This window comes from Myotis brandtii, unplaced genomic scaffold, assembly GCF_000412655.1.
Source record: "Myotis brandtii unplaced genomic scaffold, ASM41265v1 scaffold513, whole genome shotgun sequence".
Classification (NCBI taxonomy): Eukaryota; Metazoa; Chordata; class Mammalia; order Chiroptera; family Vespertilionidae; genus Myotis; species Myotis brandtii.
This window is the reverse complement of record NW_005369552.1, coordinates 2,104,084-2,111,472: the sequence shown is the minus strand read 5'-3', so window position 1 is coordinate 2,111,472 and position 7,389 is coordinate 2,104,084. Positions and strand designations below refer to the sequence as shown.

At 39.6% G+C, this 7,389-nt stretch overlaps 1 long non-coding RNA gene across 1 annotated transcript; it reads right to left on the bottom strand.

Moving 5' to 3' along the window:
- Window positions 1–2,718: 2,718 nt before the first annotated feature.
- On the bottom strand, window positions 2,719–6,008 carry LOC106727981. Its single transcript, XR_001364211.1, has 3 exons — window positions 5,981–6,008; window positions 3,352–3,433; window positions 2,719–2,967 (listed from the first exon to the last, which is right to left on the bottom strand). It is a non-coding gene; the product is annotated as an uncharacterized LOC106727981 (long non-coding RNA).
- Between the last annotated feature and the right edge of the window lie 1,381 nt (window positions 6,009–7,389).

Sequence of the window (7,389 nt, the reverse complement as noted above, 5' to 3'; positions counted from 1 at the left end):
AGGGAGATTTTCTGTCATTATTTCTTCAAACAGGTTTTCTATTCCTTGCTCAGTTTCCTCTCCTTCTGGCACCCCTATTATGTGGATGTTGTTTTGTTTTGTGTTGTCCCAAAGCTCCCTTAGGTTCTCCTCCTGTTTTTTAAGTTGTTGTTTTTTTTCCAGTTGCTGCTCTGCTTGGGTATTTTTTCCTATCTTGTCATCTAGCTCACTGATTCAGTCCTCAGCTTCTTCTAGTCTACTGTTGATGTTTTCTATTGTGTTCTTTATTGAAGCTATGTCATTCTTCATTTCCTCCATGTTCTTCTTCATTTCCTATTGATTCTTACACATGTTGTTGAATTTGTCTTCCATCCTTTTCAGTGTCCTTATGACCATTCCTCTGAATTCTTTCTCTGACAAATTGCTTGCCTCTATTTCGTTTACTTTCTTTTCCTGTCATTCCTCCTTTTCTTTCATATGGGGGCTGTTTCTTTGTCTCCCCATTTTTACTCCTCTCAGGGTGTCTGGCTATGTGGCTCACTCTCTACCATGTTGACCAAAGGGCACAAAATATAACTCGACATGACACAACATAGAGGGAACAAAGCATGAATGTATTCACGAAACCGATAACCCCAAAGAAAGGTGACGACCAGGGAAATTAGAGTTAGGGGAGAGAAAAGAGCACAAAATTGATACTGAGAAAAGGAAAAGAGGTAAGTGGAAACGAAAAAGAAGAAAAAATAAGGGGAAATAAAGAGAGAGAGAAAAAATATCTGGTATGATGATTCCTCCAACTTTGTTCTTCTTTCTCAAAATTGCTGCATTTATTTGGGATCTTTTTTTGTTCTGATTGGCTAAACCCCAGCAGCAAGCTAACCTACTGGTTGGAGCATCTGCACCCTGGTGGTCAGTGCACGTCATAGTGAGCGGTTGAGCGGCCTTAGCATATCATTAGCATATTACGCTTTGATTGGTTGAATGGCTGACCAGACGACTGGACACTTAGTGTATTAGGCTTTTATTATATAGGATTTTAAATATGGTTATTTGTTATCTTAGATGTGATATTTCTCTATCTCAAGTTTTTGCATATCTTTTTCACTTGTCCCTTTTATACCTTACTTCACTAATGGTGCATCATTTTTCTTCTGTGTTTAGTTGTTTATTTTTATTATTCTTATGAGTCACTCATTTTCCTTAAACATTTTTCCATGGGAATTTGAGATTTCAGTTGATAAATTTCTCCAGGAAGGACTCGTGTTTGCTTTTCCCAGTTCCTGGAAGGCACTGGTTTAGATTTAATCCTAGCTTGATGTTGCTTAGAACCACAAGTAGTATGAACTTGTACCAACATGTACGTGGGGTCAGGTTCAGATTACAAATTCTTAGAGAGGTTTTTACCCTCTAATGAACATCGGTTCAAGACAGACAGGTTTCCCATTATTCCCTGTGCATAGGGGTTCTTATTTCTTTTTCACTCTAAGTATTGTTCTTGGGGCCCCAGTTGAATGCAGAGGGGAGTGTTTTCTATTTGATTTACTAATATAAGAAGGCTCTCAGCTTTATTTCCTTGCTTGAACCTTAATTAAAGTGGAAGATGTTGTCTTTTTAAAATATATTTTATTGATTTTTTTACAGAGAAGAGGGGAGAGGGATAGAGAGTTAGAAACATCGATGAGAGAGAAACATCGATCAGCTACCTCCTGCACACTCCCTACTGGGGATGTGCCCACAACTAAGGTACATGCCCTTGACCGGAATTGGACCTGGGACCCTTCAGTCCGCAGGCCGACACTCTATCCACTGAGCCAAACCAGTCAGGGCAAGGTGGAAGATGTTTTACGTTCCTTGTGGTAAAATGGACCACAGCAAAGGTATAATTCCGTCTCAAATTAACTTGTAGATCAAAAGAAATTCCATTCAGCATTCCAGAGTTAAGAATATTTGATAAAATGATTCTAAGAATGAATCTGTGTGAAGAGAAAGAATTTGAGAGAAACAGGAAGAGGAAAGAATGTACCTGCTTGGTACTGAGCTCCATCATAAAGCTGTCCGAGGGAAATGGTATAATACATAATTAGTAATAGATCAATGGGCAAGCCTACATGCTCAGAGGCAAACTTAACAAATAATAAAGGACTTATCATAAGTCAATAGAAAAGGGATGAATTATTCAACAATTGATGTTGATAAACTGGCTATGTGGTGGGGAGATTTATATTCTCACTTCACTGCATTCATTAGAATAAATTTGGGATAAATTCAACAATTGAATATAAAAGAAGGTGTAAAATCATGTTATATGAGTGACTCACTTATCTCTGGTCAGGAAGAGTTTTCTAAGGACAAAGAGAACTACAGAAATAATGCAAGGAAAGATAACTAGATAAAAATAGATACAAGAATGTTTGTACAGCAAAATAGCAACATTAAAAAACTAACAATCATCTAGCAAAAATCTTAAACAGTACAAAAAAGAAAAAAACAGTTCCCCTGTCCTTATGACATATGACATCACTTCATTATTTTAAAATATTTCAGTTTTTGCTTTTTCCCCAAACTGTCTTGTTCACCATTCAAAATGCTGCTTATAGACCCAGAATTACTTCCTGTAGATCCAAGTCTCAACGTTACGACTTCCCTTCAGCCTGAAGAAGTCTTTGGCTTGAAGAAACACTAGTATAGGTCTGATGGCAACAACTTCTCTCATTTATTTGAAAATGTTTTTATTTCACTCTTAGGATATTTTTTTGCCAAATGCAGAAGTCTGGGTTGACCATTTGCCTTTTGGTTTTTGTTTGTTTTTTAAAAAGTCATCCATTGTGTTGTGGCCTCCATCGTGTCTGCTGAGCACTTAGGTTTCCCTGGTTGTGATGTGTCTTTTTTTCCTCTGGCCTCTCTAAAGAATTACTCTGGATTTCTTCAGTTTGACAATAGCATTTTTCTTCGCATTTGTCTTGCTTCTTCTTGCTGAGCTTCTGAGATCTATAAATAGAGATTTGTCATCAAATTTAGATTTTTGCAATTACTTCTTCAAATATCTTTTTTCTGTTAAGTATGTTTTAGGCAGTAAAGAGTTTATCTTTGGAACAAATAACACAGCACTCTGTTTAGAAATGTGAGGTCCTTTGGGCTAATCATTTAAACATCAGGACTTTAGCTTCCTCTTCTACCAGAGAGGAAATTAGAATCCTTACCTTGTGGAATTTATTTGAGAGTTGAACAAAATTGTGCTTTAAAGGATTTAGAAGGTATAAGTAAATGCTGGAACTTATTTGGTTTAAAGCATTTCTCCAGGAGGCCCTGGTTCAAATGCACATATAATCAATAACACCCTGATAACATCCTAAGACTCATTTGTTGAATTACCTGGCAAAGACCAAGAAATGTGTATAATCTTTGGTTGTGTCTGGAGGAAGCACCGGAAGTTCCCAGCATGGCACCAGGGTTCCTGGAGAATTGGCAAAGGGCAGTGAACATACATATCCTAACCTGCATTGATCAGCAGCCTGCTTTTCCCCAGCCACTGACCTGTGGGCAGGAGAACTGGTTTATTCATCCTTATAATCAAATGTGTGCCACACATGAGAAAATGTGCAAAGTTAGTGATCTCCATGTTGTTATATACTCTGCCACAGCAAAAACAAAACAGTAGAACAGATGTACTGTCAGAAATAAAGTCTTTTGGTTTTCTTGATGTCATTGGTTTAATCTGACAAGCATTTACTTTAAACCTTGGTGCTTTGTCTATGCATAATTTTCAGCACCAGAAAAACAACAGTTTCATAACTGTAAGAGGAAACAAGTTTTCTAAGTTACCAGTTTCATTTCTTATGTGGCTTGGAAAGCTCACATCAGTCTGGAAAAGTGGCTCATTGTGACAGAATGTGCGTCTGTATTGGAGGAGAGGGCTCCTGCTGATGTTTCCCGATGATTATTTGCAATGGGCAGGTGGAAAGCACTCCTGGAAATGAGTGGGACTGAATGAGGTCTGCTGGGAGAGGAGATGACACAGGTTACACGGCCAGAAAAGAAGATACAGCTTAGGGAAGAGAATGGGAACTTGGCCCCAACATAAGTCTGCATATTCATTTGCTCATTATGGTCATATAAGTGTAAGAATGTGTTGAAATTCTCCCAGTGTTATCAGCCAATATCTATTTGCATATAATTGTCCCTTTGATTGCAGCATGTCCCATTAATGGGAAGAAATTTTTGGCACAGACAGAAGTTCAGGCACCACTGCAGTATATTTAGGTCACTGCAGAGTCAATCAAGGTACTTCTTCACTTAAAAATGTCTACCTAGAGTCAGTTAGTAAGTCAACAGTTACATTAACTATTACATCAATGTTTTATGTATAGAGTTTTAAAAACTTACGATTTCTACATGGGACCAGGGGTAAGAAAATAGAAGCACCTCTGCTCCCCCCCCCCCCCCCCGCCCCAACAAAGAAAGAAAATTCCAACAGGAGAAATCTGTACTTTTTGGTCCTTGTGATAACCAATTAGAATAGCACCCAGACAATCTGATGATCAATGGTGGGATAACTGTTGTTTAGGACAACTAACAAATAAGTCAGATGACACTTAAATAGGAAATCTATTAAGAATAAGATATTCTTAAAATACGCACAGCAATGATCCCAGCTGTGTACTGGGTTATCTAGCTTGATCTGGTGGGAAAGCATGGGGTTGGTCTACCTGAAGCTTGTCAGCATTAGAGGCTGAGGAAGCTTCTGAAAAGGAACTAAACCTAAGGGGAGAAAATCTATGTCCACAAATTTCATTTAAGGTCAGTATAGAAGGAAAAGGAAATTTCTCATTATAGCTAGGTTGCTCATATTGCACCCTGTAGCCTAGGTCCCAGGATTTCATGGGGAGGGAGGGGAGACTAATTAAAAGAAAGGGTAAGAGACCCAGCAATCGCACTTCTGGGAATATATCCTAAGAATACTGAAACACTAATCAGAAAGAATATATGCACCACTTGTTTGTAGCAGCATTATTTACAATAGCTAAGATCTGGAAGTGCCCAAGAGTGGATAAAAAAGCTATGGTACATTTATACCATGGAATACTATGCAGCTGTAAAAAAGAAGGAACTCTTATCCTTTGCAACAGCATGGATGGACCTGGAGATTATTAAGCTAAATGAAATAAGCCAGTCAGAGAAAGACAAATAGCATATGAGCTCACTTATATGTGGAATCTATAACAAAATAAACTGGCAAACAAAGGAGGTCCAGAGATATTGATGCATGAAACAGACTGACAGATCTCAGAGGGGAGGGGGATGGGAGGGACTGGAGGAGATGAGCCAAAGAACATATATGCATATATGCATAGCCCATTGGCACAGACAATAATGTGGTGAAGGCCTGGGGTAGGACGGGGGCTGGGTGGAGGGAGGTAAAGAGGGGGAAGGGAATGGAGGACATCTGTAATACTGTCAACAATTTTTAAAAGGAAGGGGTAAGACAAGACGAGTCTCTTCAGGAAGACAGCACAGGGCAGCACGGGTTTGTGGTGTGCTGCTGTGTGACAGAGTTTGCACATCTGGACATTAAGCTTATTGTCCCTCCCTGGGATAAGATTGGAGCTCAGGGCATTTTTGGCTGGAGAGATCACGGAGCCAGGTGGGAGATGCACATGGTGTAGATCCCTCTGGGAGCTCTGAGGCATTTGAGAGAGAGGATGAGTGGGAATGGATAATGGACATCAGTTTCCTTCCTGTCTGCTCACATTCCTTCCCTTTGGGAACTACCTCTTCCTCTATTTCTGTGATAGTGGTGGAACTGCCCATCAACCTTCTCTTTACATTGCCCCCAGGACCCAGGCTAGACCACAAGAAAATATTATTCTGCTGGAGTCTGTGAGAGGTGCATAGGCCTGGGCATATGGCCCAAGCAGAGCTTATTAAAGTCCTTTTGTAGGATTGCGGTGGACATTAGAAGGGATATTCTAATATGCTGCACTCCAAAGACCATTGTTCTTACCACTGGAGAGATTTGGCAGAGAATACAGGCATCAGGAAAATGGTGACATAGAGAGAACAAGACTGCTGATTTTGAGGAACTGGCTCCAGCCATATGTCCATCTGGCAAATCCTAAACTCTTCAGTGACATAACAATGAAATTTCAAATTTTTCCTATAGTTGTTTAAATCAGGTGTGAATTACTTGCAATTGAGTGATCCTTGATTAATACAGAGAAGTGTTTCTTTGTTTCCATTTTTGCCCATTTAAAATTATGGTCAACTGTGACCTATGAAAGCAGGAATCTCTAAGAAGTCTGGAACAGCTCATCCTTTCCTTGGTCTCAGACCCAGTGTCTCTTACTGTTTGGGGGAAATTGTTCATAAGAATACCATGATTATCCTTGGAAATTTTCAGAAAGTTGATGGTTTAATGAGATGATGACAATTCATAAATATTATGTACACAAGAGTACCTCCTCTGACATATTCCCATCTCCCCTCTCCTGAGTAAGCCTTTCTTATGGAGCTGGAGACCCTGATTTCAAATGATCTCATAGCATCTGTTTCTCTAAGCAATGGGGGAAATGGAGGATAATAAAGTGGGGAGCCATAGATGATGACAATTCATAAATATTATGTACACAAGAGTTCCTCCTCTGACATATTCCCATCTCCCCTCTGAGTAAGCCTTGCTTATGGAGCTGGAGACCCTTTGGGGTAGTAGATTTCCAATCTGTGTTTAGCTGGGGAGAAGTTAAGAAAAGATAGCGGGGCTTTATCCTTCCCATCATTGCTTCCTAGAGCTTTGATTCTATATGAAATCCCCTCAGATCATTTAACAAATGTTTGAACACCTCCTCTCTGCTCAGCCCACAGTGGTGGACTAGTGGGACAGGGCCTTGCCTCACATGGAATTTCAGCCTAGTAGGGAGAAGGTAAACAAACAATTAATTAGGATGAAGTGTGATATGTGTTATGGATGGGGAAGTATGGTATGTTAATCAAGACTTTAATAACAAGTGAGAGGCTATTGACTGACAACATAGTAGCCCTGGGGACATTAATGTTCAGGTGTGGCTGGATTCAGAGTTCCAACAATGTGATCCAATCTCCCTGTCCCCTCTATCTCTCTCTGACCTTTGATTTCTTCCACATCATCTTCATTCTCAGGAGGCTTTTCTGCCAGTAAAGATGGCCCCGTTAACTCCAGAAAAGTATCATCCTTAGTACATGAGATTTCATAGAAAGAGAGCTCCTCTTTCTCTCAGTCTCCGTAGCAATCCCTCATTTTTTCAAATAGCTTTTATATCTACCACTATATCAATAATTATACCCAGAGATTTGGGGTTTTTCCAGGCTGATCTAGTTTGTGCATGTGTTGTGAAGCAGTACTAAGAATTTGAGAGGTGTATTCTTTTTACAAAATAG